Source organism: Pelodiscus sinensis, chromosome 2 (assembly GCF_049634645.1).
Source record: "Pelodiscus sinensis isolate JC-2024 chromosome 2, ASM4963464v1, whole genome shotgun sequence".
In the NCBI taxonomy this organism is placed as follows: Eukaryota; Metazoa; Chordata; order Testudines; family Trionychidae; genus Pelodiscus; species Pelodiscus sinensis.
The window spans coordinates 28,557,410-28,573,773 of NC_134712.1; the positions used below are offsets into that span (position 1 = coordinate 28,557,410).

The following is a 16,364-nucleotide window of genomic DNA, read 5'->3' on the forward strand; positions in this document are numbered from 1 at the left end:
TTCACTTTCTGTTGTTCAAAGGAGCTAAAGCAAAACAGCATGGATTAATGATGTCTCTAATCCTAACTAGAGAGCCATACAAATAAACCGATTCTTTTGTTTGTTTTCTTGCCAAACTGACAACATGGAATCAAAATTTGTATCAATCTGAACACTTTTTTTTAAATGAACCAAGCCCAGAATGTGTGTCATTTACTCAAACTGATTGACTACATCTACACTGCGAGCTTCTTGTGCAAAAACTGTTTTGTGCAAGAGGTTTTGCATAGGAGTGCATCCACACTACCATGTGCTTTTGTGCAAGAGCGTTCATGGCAGCATGGATGCTCTCTTGAGCAAGAAACCCCTGATGCCCCTCCACACTGCCTTCTTACTCAAGAGGGCTTATTCCTTGTGGGGAGAGGAATAACTCATGTGGAAGAAGCCTCTTTTTTGATTCTTTACTGTAAATGTACTTGCACAAGAACATGCTTGCAGTGCAGATGTTCTGCAAGTTTTTGCACAAGAACAGCTCTTCTTGCACAGAAGCCTTCAGTGTAGCCATAGCCATCTTGCTTTCCACAAATTTCAGTTTGTGAATAGTTTAGAGCATGCAGTGAGCTTTGGGATGTTTGGTCACAGGAAGGAGTTGAGAGATCATGGGAGAAATCCTCAGAATGCTAACATTGGTGTGGATCCTCTTCCACTTAGGAAATTTTGATAGGCACTATATACACTTTTCTACATTTAATTTGTTCAGCCACTTAATACCACTCACTTACGCCACAAGTTAGTTGTAAAATTATAGTGTGACTTCTTATTTAACAGCAATGGCCTCAGAGGTTTTCTATTAGTCACGATTGTATCAAGCTGTGCTTACATTAATAACAAAACAGACATGGCGCAGTTTATTAATGATCCTAATGGTCAAACTGGGTTCCTGCGGTTTAGACTATATCAAAGCATGCTGTGATTTACCGAGGACAGCATCAGAGTCAGAACCAGGGACATGTCTTTATAACCTGTTTGTATCATTCTCTTTTGCAGGAAACTTTGATCAGTGAGCTACAACAGAAAAAGACAACTAACTGAAGGTTTTGGTTTTTTTCCATTTCGAACAATGATCAAGTTTACTGGCACAAGCCTCTTTTTCTATTTCAAAACATGTCTGTAAATCGAATTGCTACAGTCACCATCTGAACGATGGTGTTAAATGAACAGGTAGGAATCAAATTTTAACTTCCCCATCCATATTCTGTTAATCACATTTTCCACGTCATACGATCTCAGATTTTCTGCAAATGCTTTCAGGGTGCTATTCAAAAAAGTGTCTGAGTCATGACCATTCTGAAAGCTATTGGCATAATTTCCCATATTCATTTTTCAGAAATGGACAGTGAGCCACAACAAGGATGAAAACGTATTCATAGTTACATAATAAGTCCACACAGAGGGGGGAAGTCAAGAATCCAGATTGTCAAGTTAAAAGTTTAACACCTTGACCACAGCCTGTCAGCTATGCTTGCCTCCCTTCAATCTTACTGGACACTGAAGGACAGATTTTGATCAAATTAGACTAGTTTTGCAACAGCGTGCTTCTATTTCTCCATTTATGCCAAAGTATGTATGGACAGAATCAGGTCTTCCATGTAATGAGAATATGCCACACAAGTACTTCTAAGTGATTGATCTTGGCTCTTGTCACATGATTTACAAAAAGGTTCTGTATCTGTTTGGCAGGGGTAATACCCGCTGATTCCAGAGATGACAGATACATCTTAAAATAAATAGTCTTATCCAAAACCACCATAAACAAGGATTTAATTGTTCCACCCTGAATCAGGGAGATGGAAATAGTTATGCATAGCAATAGATCAACTGAAGTTAAAGGGACCACGTTTGTGAATAAACTTTCATCCACCCAAATTAATGTTCAATTTGACCCTGACAGAACACCCATTGATTTCTACAACAGAGCAGAAAACAAACACCCAACATATAAGATCATAACATTTCCTTCAGCAATAGCCTTTTCAGCCATTGAAAGGAATCTACTGTTGACTCCTTAATAAGTCAATGAACAGTATTTCCTTGTAATCGAATAGCTTGTCTTATTCAATGCCTGAGCACTGTCAATAGCATTCTGAAAGTCCTTAAGGCAAAAAATACAGGTTATTTTTCATAGGAAGGGCTTCCCAGAAAAGTTCCATAGTAGCAGAACCTAGATAGAATGGGTTAGTTTGCCACCCCATAAGGCAGGATCTTAACAATTCCACTATCTCCCTACAGGCAGAAAACAATTTGACAACAACCTTCTATGTTGGCTGCATGAGGCTGAGCATCCTAATCTCTGCCCCTCCAATTTCAAGGGAGCCAGGATGCTTAGACTCTACAGCCTCACCCTACAGTGAACTATTGTTTTGATGTTCCTGACAAAAGTCACTTTTGACAAAACTGAAATATTCCCAATTTTGATTTTGCAGAAATTATGTGTACAGAAAATTCCCAACCAGTTCTAGTAACTGCTTGCAGGTTAATTGATTTTGGCCTGAGAAGCGTAAGGTGTGGATGCCAACGGTGTATATGCATGCTACCTGTACTTATATTCAACTATTTCAGTGTCCAATTTAATTAGTGTTCATTCATTTCCGATGCTGGAAATGACCACTCTAGAACTTTGCATTGTACATTTATTAAGACACAGTACTCAATAAAACACTTTGTAACTAGACCAAGTTCTGTTTCTGAATAGATTTCTGACCTTGTTTTCTTCTGACATGTAAAAGACTTGTAATTCACAAAAGCAATCCTTAACTTCTTGACCCCATCCATGTGATATGTAGTAAGGTAAAAACATTTATAGATGGAAGGATTCAATATATACAAAGAGCCTGTTATGTAGCATAAGGCCAAGACCAATGCATAAGGAACATATATAGTCTCCTTCATAATTTGACATATTTAAAAGAACATAAAAGAGCTTCATTTGTAACTAGGCTTGGGCAACCCCCCAGCAGCTGATTAACTGGCATCTCAATATTAACCCTTTTAAATCATATATTGGGTGCACATCCTATCACAACAATGTTCCAAAGTAACAATTCACATTTATTTTAGTTAATAGGCTGTGTCTAGACTGCATCCCTTTTCCATAAAAGGGATGCAAATTAGACACATCACAATCGCAAATGAAACAGGGATTTAAATCCCCCCACTTCATTTGCATAAACATGGCTGCCACTTCTTTCCGGCTCGGAGCTTTGCCGGAAAAAAGCACCAGTCTAGACACGGATCTTTTGGAAAATAAAGCCTTTTCCAAAAGATCCCTTATTTTAAGAGAAATAAGGGATCTTTTGGAAAAGGCTTTATTTTCCAAAAGATCCATGTCTAGACTGGCGCTTTTTTCCGGCAAATCTCCGAGCCGGAAAAAAGCGGTAGCCATGTTTATGTAAATGAAGCGGGGGGGATTGAAATCCGTGCTTCATTTGCAATTGCGTTATGTCTAATTTGCATCCCTTTTACGGAAAAAGAGATGCAGTCTAGACACAGCCACTACATTTTACCTACTGTCATGGGGAAGATTCACCAGCATGGCACCTCCAGCTGGTTGCTTTGGGAATTAACTTGTTGTTTCGCTGGATGCTTCCTTCTAGCTCCATGTTTCTTAAACTTTTTAAGACCGAGGAACACCAAACAAAACTAATTTTTCTGAATGAGGAACACCAAGGATTTTTTGTTAAGCAAAAAAAAAAAAAAAAAAAAAAAAGTGTGTGGGGGGAAGGGTTGGGGGAAGTTATTGAGAAAAAAGTTGCCTGCCCCTTTAAGGGTGGCCATTTTAAATTCTATTGTTCTCCATGGCACACCGGTGCACCACAGAAAACAATTGAAGACACATTGCTCTAGCTTGTGTCTCCCTGTGTTCCTCTTTGACCACAGTGTCCTCTTCCAGACACTGCCCTCTAGCAGTGCCCACTCCAGTCTCTATGCATGCCCTTCCAGGGGGGCTGATTATTCAGCTGCATACTCCAGGGTCCTTTCCTCCTCAGGGGCCTCCAGTTCTTCTCCCAGGGAACACCCAGTTCCCCTGTATCCACCTTGCCTCACTGACCCACTGCCAGTCTTCATCTAGCCCCTGCTTCAGGTAGACTGCAGTCTGTAATGGCCACTCATCACTGGCAAAGAAGTGTGGACCTACCGCCCCTGCCTATCATGGCTGACTCTCTACAGCCCTAGTAGCCTTGGGCCTTTCTTCAGGCCCTGCAGTCTGGGAGCTTGCCTGTCCAAAGCTTCCCCCAGCTCTGTCTTGCTTCCCTCATCACTGCTCTACCTTCAGGAACCCACCTGCTTCCCTAGCAATCAGGTCCTTACTGCTCTCTATCCAGAGCAGCTGTCAGTTATCCCTCTCACTGCAGAAGTCCTTCTTTATATAGCCCCCAGCTGGGCCCTCATTAGCCTAAATTGCATCAGCTGGGGCTTTGCTCTCACCCCTTGCTCAGGGCTGGGGTTTGCCCTTACAGGGCCAGTGCAGGGCAAACACCCTGTCACACAACTTACTATTTAAAATAATTTTATAACAAAATGGTATTCAGATACTTAAGACTAGTTTGCTTCAATTATGTTAGTTTTCCTGCTTTATGCAATGTTTGGGAATGCTAACATTTCTTTTTGCATTAATGTTGAATGTTATTCTTCAGATGAATATGTATAATTTCACAACAAGAGCATTTTTCCTGGAAAAGAGGAACATTTTTTTTTAAATCAGAAAAATATTTCAATCATCTTATTACTAGAAAAAACAGTCTAGTAAATGATCAGCCCCACCCTCTAGCAATGGATAAATAAAGTGAATAGGTAAGGGGTAAGGAAACAGGACTTTTACACATATTGCTAAGCCATAATACTAGGTAAATAAAAAAATTCAAAGGGCTTGAATTCCCGCTGGGTTTTTTCACTTTTTGGCTTGTAAAACTACAGTGATTGTAATGTTTTATTAAGCACTGGGAATCCTGTTACTTGTGCAATCTGTTGAAATAGACATCTTAAGAAAGTGCAGCAAGTCTGTAAAATTCTCCTCACATTCCTTCTATGTATATACAGTTTATATGGGAGAAGTTTGTTTTCAAGCATAGGTAGTGAAGTATGTATCCAAACACTGTGGCTACGTCTACACTGCAGGTTTTTTGCACAAGAACAGCTGTTCTTGAGCAAAAAATTGCAGAGCGTCTACACTGCACACGCATTTATGTGCAAGTAAATTTACAGTAAAGCATTGGAAAACAGGGCTTCTTCCAGAAGAGTTATTCCTCTCCCTACGAGGAATAAGTCCTTTTGCGCAAGAGCTCTTCCAGGAGAAGGCAGTGTAGACAGGCAACATGAATTTCTTGCGCAAGAAACCCCTATGGCTAAAATGGCCATCAGAGCTTTCTTGCACAAGGGAGAGTCCACACTGCCATGGACGCTCTTGCGCAAAAGCACATCTCTTGTGCAAAAGCACATGACAGTGTGGACACGCTCTTGTGGAAGACCTTCTGCACAAGAACTCTTCCACAAAACAGTTCTTGTGCAAGAAGCCTGCAGTGTAGACATAGCTACTGTGGGTATTTTATGTGTTTCTTTTTGACGAGGTGTAATGCGAGAGCCCGTCCTGCTCCCCGTCGTCTCTGCTCCCCCCCCTTTACGTAGTCCCCCTCACCACTTGTGCTACCCCACTTCCCTCCTTCCTGTGCTGCGTGCCTCTCCTTCAGTGTTCTGTGCCTCCTTCCTCCTCTGTTCTCCCTTCCTCCTCTGCTCTTTCCTCCTTCTCCGCTCCTTCCTCCTCCGTTCGCTCTCCATCTCCCTCCTTCCTCCTCCTTGCTCCTCCGTCCTTCCCCCCTTTGTCTTCCCCCGTTCCCCCTTTTAAAATCCCCCGCCGGCGTCCGGTCCTGGTGACGTAGGATGCCACGTCACCAGGCTCCTCCCCCGCCATGCATCCAGGTCCGCTGACGCCAGACGCCACGTCACCGGGCTCCGCCCCCGCCATACGTGGTCGTCCCGACGTTGCCCCACCCCCGCCGCGCCGCCCGTTATCCGGGCCGCGGCAGAGGAGCAGGCTCTGCAGTGTTGCCGCGCTCCCTGGGTGGTGCCCAGGAGAGCCAGCGCGATCGCGGGCTGAGTGCGGGGCGGGCCGCCGGGTGGGGGCGGCGCGACCCGTCACACACCTCCCCCTCCAGGTTTGCCTGTTCCTCTCCTCGCGTCTCTGGGGTCTCTTCGGGTATTCTGGAAAAAAAGTCCGCATTCCCATGGTCTCTCCCTGCCCGGTGGCTCACATTAAACCGGTAGGGTTGCAGCGCCAGGTACCACCTCTGGATGCGGGGGTTGGCGTCCTTCATAGCCTGGAGCCACCGGAGAGGTGCGTGGTCGGTCACCACCGTGAACGTACTGCCTAGGAGATAATATCGTAACATATCAACGGCCCACTTGACCGCCAAGGCCTCCTTTTCTATTGTTGAATACTGCCGCACCCGCGGGAGCAGCTTGCGGCTCACATATACTATAGGATGTTCTTCCTCTCCTTTGCCCTGGGACAATACCGCACCGAGCCCGCGCTCGGAGGCGTCCGTTTGCAAAATAAATGGGCGAGAAAAGTCGGGCTGTGCCAGCACGGGGGCTTGGGTCAGCCGCTGCTTTAGGGTCTCAAAGGCCTGGGCACACTCGGGGTCCCACCGCACCCTCTTAGGGGCCGCGTTCCTGGTTAGATCCGTCAGCGGGGCCGCCACGGTCGCGAAATCGGGCACGAAACGCCTATAATAACTGGCGAGTCCCAAAAACTGCCGGACCTGGCGCTTTGTGCTCGGGGGGGGATAGTTTCGTAGAGCCTCCATTTTCCCGATTTGGGGCCGTATCTGCCCTCCCCCCACCGTGTACCCCAAGTACAACACCTCCCGCTGGCCAAACTGACACTTCGCTGGGTTAGCGGTGAGCCCGGCTTCCTGTAGGGAGGATAATACCGCCTCTATTTGCTGTAGGTGCTCGGCCCATGTTGCGCTAAAGATGATTATATCGTCGATATAGGCCGCCGCGTACGTCCCGTGGGGCCGGAGCACTTGGTCCATTAGCCTCTGGAACGTGGCGGCGGCACCGTGGAGGCCGAAGGGCATCCGCTTGAATTGATACAGGCCGAACGGCGTGGAGAATGCGGTCTTCTCGCGGGCCTCCTCTGTCAGTGGGATTTGCCAGTACCCTTTCGATAGGTCAATAGTGGATAAGTATCGGGCATTCCCCAGTCGCTCCAGCAATTCGTCTATCCTCGGCATTGGGTAGGCATCGAACACGGACACTGTGTTGACCTTCCTGAAATTGATGCAGAACCGGGTGGTGCCATCCTTCTTAGGAACCAGTACGATGGGACTTCTCCATGCGCTGCGGGATTCTTTGATCACCCCCCACCGCAGCATTTTGTCCACCTCGTCGCGTACCGTCCCCCACAGTTTCCTGGGCAGCGGCCTGACCGGCTCTCTCACGGGGCGACCGGGTGCGGTCACGATCGGGTGTTGAATCAAGTCGGTCCGTCCTGGTGTCTCCCTCAGGACCTGTGCGAACCTCCCCAAGGTTTCCTGTAGCCCCCTGCTCTGCCCTGGCGTGAGGTCTGGGCCCAGGTGAGGCCAGGCGGCCACTTCTTCTCCCCTCGATTCTGAGACCCACTCCGCCAGGGCCTCCTGGGACCGCCATGCTTTAAGCAGGTTGACGTGATAAATATTGGTTGCCTTCCGCTTCCCGGGCATCCTGATCTCATAGTTCACGTCCCCGACCCTCCTGATCACCTCGAAGGGGCCCTGCCAACTAGCTAACAGTTTAGAGGACTGTTCGGGCAACAGGAGGAGGACCCTATCCCCGGGCTGAAAGGTGCGCAGCCGGGCGCTCTGGTTATAGTAGCGGGCCTGCTTCCCCTGTGCCTCCTCCAGATTACGCTTGGCGAACTCACCCACCCGACGTAGCCTTTCCCTGAGCCTCAGGATGTACTGCACTGTCCCTTGTACTCAGGTCTCCTGCGCCTCCCAAGCCTCTCTCACTATATCTAGGATCCCTCTGGGCTGCCTACCATACAGGAGCTCGAACGGGGAGAACCCCGTAGAGGCTTGGGGTACTTCCCTTACTGCAAACAGGAGTGCCGGCAGGACTCGGTCCCATTCTTTAGGCTCCTCTTCCACGAATTTCCGGAGCATCCCCTTGAGCGTCCGATTAAACCGCTCCATGAGCCTGTTGGTTTGTGGATGGTAGACCGATGTCCTCAAGGTTTTTACCCTCAGCAGGCGGCACAGTTCCTTCATAAGCGCCGAGGTGAAGTTCGTCCCTTGGTCGGTGAGGATTTCTCCCGGTATGCCTACTCGTGAAAAGATCTTAATCAATTCGTTCGCGAGCGTGGGGGCGGTTGCGTTCCGGAGTGGTACTGCCTCGGGGTAGCGGGTCGCATAGTCCACTACCACAAGGATATACTGGTACCGGTTCTTTGTCCGCTCCAATGGTCCTACCAGGTCCATAGCGATCCTCTGGAATGGGACATCTATCACCGGCATTGCCACTAGCGGGGCCTTGGCCACCCTCCCTGGTCCCATCTTCTGGCATTCCGGGCAAGATTCACAAAAGTCTTTAGCCGCCCGGTATATGCCAGGCCAGTAGAATCGCTGCAAGAGGCGCTGCACTGTTTTCTCATACCCCAGGTGCCCGCCCCAGGGGTTGCTGTGAGCCAGGTCCAACAGCCGCCTGTGATGTAGCTTTGGTACGACCAGCTGCGTGACCACCTCCCCGTTCTCCCGTCCCTCAGCGATCCTATATAGTCCTGGATCTCAAAGCGTGGGTAGATCCTTTCTCCTTCCGCCCCTGTGGTCGCATTCCCCCATGCTTGCTGCAGGAGGGGGTCCTCCCTCTGTTCCCGGACGAAGTCGGGGGACCACTCCCCCTCCATGCCAGTCGGGCCCTCCCCGGCCCTGGCTCCCGTCTCCCTCATTGGGGCCTCTGCGTCCTCTGTGGCCAAGGCGGCTTGGTCCCCCTGCCACTCCCGGAGGGCCTGCCCAAACCCGCTCCAGTCTCTTCCGAGGAGCATGGGATATATTAGTCCCGGTACAAGGGCGACGTAGGCCCTCCCTTCCGAATCCCCATCCTTTAAGTGCACCCAGGCAGTGGGGTATGGCTCGACTCGCCCGTGTACGCATTGGACGAACACCGGGGGTCCCCGGGGCTCCCTGGGGGAAACTAGGTCAGCTCGGACCAGAGTCTGGCCGCAACCTGAGTCCACGAGGGCGGTGACTACCTGGCCCTCTACTTCCACCTGACGCAGTATCTTTCCCGCGGCCTGCGGCCCCGACCTGTTCTGCCCCGCCATTACCTGCGTAAAGGAGCAGTCCATCAGCGGGCAGTCCCGTTTGAAATGTCCTTCTTGGCCGCATTGGTAGCACGCTCCCCCGGGGCCCCGTGCCAGGGGGGGATTGGTCTTTCGCTCCTCCAGGGCGGCTGGGCGGGAGGTTGGCTCTTCCCTCACGGGTTGGCTCCACACTGGTGCTAGGCGTCTGCCCCCAACGCGGCCGGAGCTGAGGGGGGCGCCCGGGCCCCTTGCCTCCCCTTGCCGGGGTGGGGGTCTGGTCTCTCTTGATGCCCCGCTGGAGTGTTCCCTCCGGGACCCGACTCCTTCCCTGCCTCCCTCGGCTGACATATAGTCCTTCATCAGGGTTACCGCGTCGGCTAAAGACGTAGGGTGGTGCCGTCTCACCCACCGCTGTCCTTCTCCCGGAAGGATGTGTAGGAACTGCTCCAAAACCACCTGCTCCGCTACCTGGGGCCCTGACCGCTGCTCGGGCTCTAGCCAGCGCCAACCCGCCTCTCTGAGCCCCTGCGCCACGGCTCGCGGGCAGGCCCCCGGGGCGTATTTTTCCTGCCAGAACCACTGTCTATAGGTCTCTGGGGTGACCCCTAGCTGGTCCAGGATTGCCTCTTTTACTTTATAATAATGTAGGGCGTCTCGCGGGTCTAGACTCCGATAGGCCAGCTGAGCTGGGCCCGTGAGGTACGGAGCTAGCAGCGTAGCCCAATGTTGCTTTGGCCACCGGGTGGCTGTGGCTACCCTCTCAAAAGTGACCAAAAAGGCCTCGGGGTCATCGGCAGGGCCCATTTTAGTCAATCTTACGGGGAGCTGAGCTAGGGCCCTGCCTTCCGCCCCTTCCCCCACGACCGCTGGGGCTGGCCCCTGGCCCGCATTTTCCCACTGTCTCACCCAGTGGTCCTGTTGCGCCCGGAACTGCTCAGTCACGTCGCGCAGTAGTTGGGCCTGCTGCTCCCGATGCTGTGTGGTCAGCTGCTGAAGGAGGGCCGTCTGCTGTTGTTGCTGCTGGAGTTGGTTATCCATCAGCCATTTGAACACGTCGGCAGCGTCCATGGCTCTGCGCTGCGCCCGGTCACAGCTTTGCTGGGCTGCTTGTCCTGGTACCGTCACCTCTTCCACCCGTGGGGTTTTTTTTTTTTTTTTTGGTGAGTTGTTGTTGGGGTTCTGTGATTTTAGCTAGAGTTCAAGTACCCACATTCTCCACCACATGTAACGCGAGAGCCCGTCCTGCTCCCCGTCGTCTCTGCTCCCCCCCTTTACGTAGTCCCCCTCACCACTTGTGCTACCCCACTTCCCTCCTTCCTGTGCTGCGTGCCTCTCCTTCAGTGTTCTGTGCCTCCTTCCTCCTCTGTTCTCCCCTCCTCCTCTGCTCTTTCCTCCTTCTCCGCTCCTTCCTCCTCCGTTCGCTCTCCGTCTCCCTCCTTCCTCCTCCTTGCTCCTCCGTCCTTCCCCCCTTTGTCTTTCCCCGTTCCCCCTTTTAAAATCCCCCGCCGGCGTCCGGTCCTGGTGATGTAGGATGCCATGTCACCAGGCTCCTCCCCCGCCGTGCGTCCGGGTCCGGTGACGCCAGACGCCACGTCACCGGGCTCCGCCCCCGCCGTACGTGGTCGTCCCGACGTTGCCCCGCCCCCGCTGCGCCACCCGTTATCCGGGCCACGGCAGAGGAGCAGGCTCTGCAGTGTTGCCGCGCTCCCTGGGTGGCGCCCAGGAGAGCCAGCGCGATCGCGGGCTGAGTGCGGGGCGGGCCGCCGGGTGGGGTGTGGGGGCGGCGCGACCCGTCACACGAGGTATACTTTGAGAAAATGCAAATCAAGTTATTATTTCCCATAGAAGTCAATGACAAAACTGTCACTGACTTCCATGAGAATAAGACTGAGCATTTAGACAACAGAAATGAGCAAAGAAGCACGCCAATCCAAAAAGGAAAGAAAATACTAATAGCCTAACCCAGTAAGCTCAACCCACCATGGCTGTGTCTAGACTGGCAAGTTTTTCTGCAAAATCATCTGCTTTTGTGGAAAAACTGGCCAGCTGTCCACACTGGCTGCTTGAATTTCCACAAAAGCACTGACGATCTCCTGTAAGATTGTCAGTGCTTTTGCGGAAATACTATGCTGCTCCCATTCGGGCAAAAGTCTTTTTCCAAAAAACTTTTGCGCAAAAGGGCCAGTGTAGACAGCAGAGATTTGTTTTCCACAAAAGAGCCCCGATTGCGAAAATGGCGATCAGGGCTTTTTTGTGGAAAAGCGCGTCTAGATTGGCCACCGACGCTTTTCCGCAAAAAGTGCTTTTGCGGAAAAGCGTCCTGCCAATCTAGACGCGCTTTTCTGAAAATGCTTTTAACAGAAAACTTTTCCGTTAAAAGCATTTCCGGAAAATCATGCTAGTCTAGATGTAGCCCATGTGTCCACCCCATTCCTCAGCTCTTCTCCCCACACAAAAAGCCTAGCTAGAAATAGGGCTTAAGGCACAACTCCAGATTGACAAATTATGTCTGTTTTGGATCAAGGGAAAGAATAAGGTACCCTCTGAGTACCTTTCATAGATGCATAGATAGCCATTCTAATTTCATTATTATAGATTTTATCATTTAAGATTTCCCCCACAACACAGAACTGTATGCAAAATCATTAGTGCACGACTATGTTAAAATATTTAGTTCAATCAAAATACAGTACAAAGACAATTATAATAAATTGAACAGTGGAATTAAGTTTAAAGCACAGCTGCTACAGCTCTTTAGTGCTGCTCTCCCAGTATTCCAGGTAAACCACCTCCACAAGGGCAGTAGTTAACTGTGTTGAGAGTATAGCCTGATTTACACATGCACTTTACAGTGCTATAGCTTTCTACACTTGAGGTGCATGTGGTTTTTTTTACATCTCTGACCCAAATAGTTGCAGCACAGTAAAATAAGAGAGTAGAACTTGGCCAATATTTCATATGACAATTAGTTTATATGCACCTGATCTCATACTTGATGTAAAGTGACAATTGAAAGCAATTTACATAGACAGATCTTGATTAAATATAATTACGTTAACCAGGAAACATTCTGAGTAAATTAATCACAATGTAATGCCATTTTAGTATTACAGAGTTCCAATATTCAGGAAAAAAGAAATCATCACATTTTAATTAATACAATTTACCCTTCTGTTTGCAAATGTTGAATTATGTTAGGTTGAATTAATTAAATTTTAGCTCCTCAGTTAATGATTCACTGGACGTTAATTATGCAATATTGCAGGGCTAATGCAACCTATTAGTCTAATAATGTTCAAATTTCACTGTGATGGCTGCATGCTCTAAACCAGAACTATAAAGTCTATCATTGGGTCTATTCATACACTAAAAATAAAAAGACCTATCTTTATGGTAAGAAACTCAGATGTTTGTACTTTCAGAGTACAACACAGTACAGTCTCCAAAAGCGTTGACTCACAGCATTACGTCCTGGAGCATAGCTTTGACAAATAAAGAACTGTATATATTCATATAATGCAGGGGACATTTGATTTTTCCTTCAGTTCCATTGTGGCATTACCACACAACAAGTATGAGACAGGATATAATTGTACTGTCCCACAAGCAGATATATCTAAGACTGACTTGCAACTCAGAACAATTCTGTTTCCGACTTCCTTTCTCTATCTGTACCATCACTCTACCTGGTACAATCTAATTCTGACTCCACACCAGCAGTGCTCTGCTGATGCTATTTGGTAAATAGAGAAAAGGCTGGACTCAGTCACCATTCCTCTCCTCTCCTCTCCCCTCTATCTACCTGGAAGGGGAAAGAGAATGATCATCTTGAAATGTGAATAGTCCACACAGGAGTATCTACACGCAGCGAGTTAATTCGGGCTACTGGCTTTTTAAAATGGTGACCAGCCGTGAATATTCTAATCAAGTGCAGGATATTTAAATCCCACACTTCGTTAACAACTTCGGTATGCTTCATTTGCCTCCCTAGTCCGAACTAGGGGGCAAGCATAGACATACCCTGGGAGAATTCATCAGAATATTCTAATATTATACTCTACATATACCAGTTATACAGGAATATTATCTTTCTTCATGAGACCTTTATAGTAAAATCTACATCAACACTCCAACATAGATATGTTTGAAAAATAAAGACTAATAGATCACTACTGGACTAAACACAATGACTATTAATAAACCCAGACCAACAGGGATTTATGGTAGAAAGCCACGCAGAAAATAGCCGGCTGCTGTATATATAATAGGTGCATACAACATGGGAAACTTTAAAGGAAAAATAGATCAATAACAATACCCTGGATTAACAATAAAAACAATGGCTTTCATAGATTAAAATGAGAGTCTTTATTAGGAGTCCCCATTAGGTGTGTTTTTATAAGAAACTTTCTTTTTTTATCAAAAACGAAAGCCATTAATATTTGCTTAATGTTTTACAAAGAGTGAATGAATGGAGACCACCTTCTTGTTCCTCACAGCTACCACTAATATTGTGGGAGCCTGGAACTGTGTTTCTTAAGACACTGAAACATGCATTGATTATAGCAGTTTGAACATTAATATTGATTTGGGTTTGGGCAATGGTTTCTATCTTCATCTGATTTACAGATATATCTAGCACCATGAACACCACTCAGCCTCTGTAAAAATTCATGGTATTAGTCAGTTTAAAATAAGAAAAAGTCTGTGCAGCCTCTGCTACACAAGTGTTTCTCTTCTCTTTGCTTTGTGAATAATAATTTCTCCTAATTTTATTTCAAATTGGATTTCTATTGCCTTTAACACGTACTTCAAAAAGTTGCAACTGACATACCAGAAGACTGTAATGAGCAATGCTCAAACTGATGGACATACTAAGATTAACTGTTCACAAACACTGGCATGAGTGACATTTTTTATATGGAAATGTTCCATTTAGCAGTCTAGGCTTATATCATTCCAGCAAGAAGACCAATCTCAAAACTCTGAAAGTGAATTCTGGGTATTTGAATAAAACAAGCAAATGGTCATTATAAGGAGTTTAGGAAAAATCCATAACTCAGATATGTTTGTAAAAAAGTTCTTGTTATGTGCAAGCCAGACCTTTTAGTCCTCATCCAGGAGTCTTCATGGGTATGTGCTCTCAGGTCCTAGTTTCACTAACAGAAGGAAGCAGCATTTGTCTAGGAAGTGGATTCCAGAAAGTTTCCTTCAGCTCTTCAAGGCAGCGGAGGTCAGAGTTGTGCAGAAGAACCTAACCAGACTCACCTAGCAAATCTATCTCCCGAACAGTGCAGGATTATTTTAGATTTTGAAAATCAGTTATTCTTCCACTTATACAAGTATTACATAGTTTTAACTCCACTCAGGTCAATACCACTGTTTTTTTTCTAAAATTTGATGAAATTGAAGAGAGAAATAGATCTTTGATCTAAGATAAACATGTGTGCATGAAATTAAGTTCTGAAGCTTATTGTTACAAGCCAGTTTAAAAAACCACCTTGAAAGGGAGGCTGGAGAACTTAATTTCATTTACAAGTTTGATACCTGCAACAGAGGTCTATATAAAGACCTTTAATGGATGACCGGCTACATTCCGCATCCTAATGATGTAAAAAACCAAGAACAGGGTACTTAAGAGCACTTAGTTCCACTCTATCAGTTTCATTTAGCATGGACACTCTAACTAACAATTCTCCCTCCCCTTTTTTCCCATTCTTTTCCTTCTCTTCCCCACAGCCGCTCTCTTTCTCTGCTATTTGTTTGGAAAATAGACCCTTTACTCTATTCATCTGAAGAAATGGGTTGTGCCCACAAAAGCTCACGATACCATCTACATTTTTTTTAGTCTCGTAGGGTATGTCTAGACTGCATCCCTCTGTCAGCAGAGGGATGCAGATAGGTAGGTTGACATTGCAAATGAGGTAGGGATTTAAATATCCTGTGCCTAATTTGCATAAAAATGGCCGCCGCATTTTGCCAACTCAGAACTTTGTCGGCAAAAAGCAGCAGTCTAGAGGGGGATCTGTCAAGAAAGAAAGCCTTTTTCGACAGACCCCTTATATCTCCTGCAAGAAGGTTTACAGGAGCTGTCAAAAAAGGCTTTCTTTCTCGACAGATCGCCCTCTAGACTGCCGCTTTTTTCAGACGAAGTGCTGAGTAGGCAAAATGTGACGGACATTTTTAAGCAAATTAGGTGCGGGATATTTAAATTCCTGCCTCATTTGCAATGTCAACCTACCTATCTGCATCCCTCTGCCGACAGAGGGATGAAGTCTAGACATACCCTAAGGTGCTGCAAGACTATTTGTTATTGTAAAAGTCTTTTTAACCTGGTTGTGTTACTCCATATTTCGATCCTGAGTAAACAGAAAACTTATTACTGTCAAAATATAAAAATGAGAAAGACTCTGCCTAATGTATTTTTGTGCTGCTTTTTTCAGAAAAACATCAATAGTGAAATGATCAGACACTAGCTTTCCATATTTCAGAAACTCTCATGACATGCCCAATAAACTTGATTTCAGACATACATTCAGAATAGTGATACAAATGACATATGCTCAACCATTTACATGACATTGGCAATCTTGTCCACTAATACTGCTTAGAGGGAATCAGACACTGATGTGCCCTATGAAAATGTTATTTAAAAAATCCTAGGATTATTATTAAATAACATAAAAAATCCTTAAAAAACAACAAATAGTCTGGTAGGTCTTTAAAGACTAACAAAACATGAAAAACTAAAAAAAAAAATCTGCATGTTTTGTTAGTCTTTAAAGTGCTACCAGACTATTTGTTGTTTTTTAAGGTTTTCTTGTTACAGACTAACTCGGCTGCCCCTCTGAAATAAAAAGCAAAGAATACCAAGAAACTCAGAATAAGATAACCACTAAATGTTATGCAAGTGCTATTCTATTTAACTATGTCTGTGTTTTCTCAATTAACAGTCTGATTCCAGCTTGTTTTGTACAGTGAATCTCCATCTTTCTGTCCAATCTATACACTATAGACAAGAAAAAAACACCTATAGTACAATCTATTG

The 16,364-nt window shown here is 46.6% G+C and overlaps 1 long non-coding RNA gene across 1 annotated transcript in view; it reads left to right on the plus strand.

Moving 5' to 3' along the window:
• Positions 1-16,364, plus strand: part of LOC142826699 (uncharacterized) — a 60,043-nt gene that overhangs the window by 20,403 nt on the left and 23,276 nt on the right. Inside the window, exon 2 of the long non-coding RNA XR_012900903.1 lies at positions 1,027-1,200. This is a non-coding gene — a long non-coding RNA (uncharacterized LOC142826699). The remainder of the gene's footprint in view (positions 1-1,026; positions 1,201-16,364) is intronic.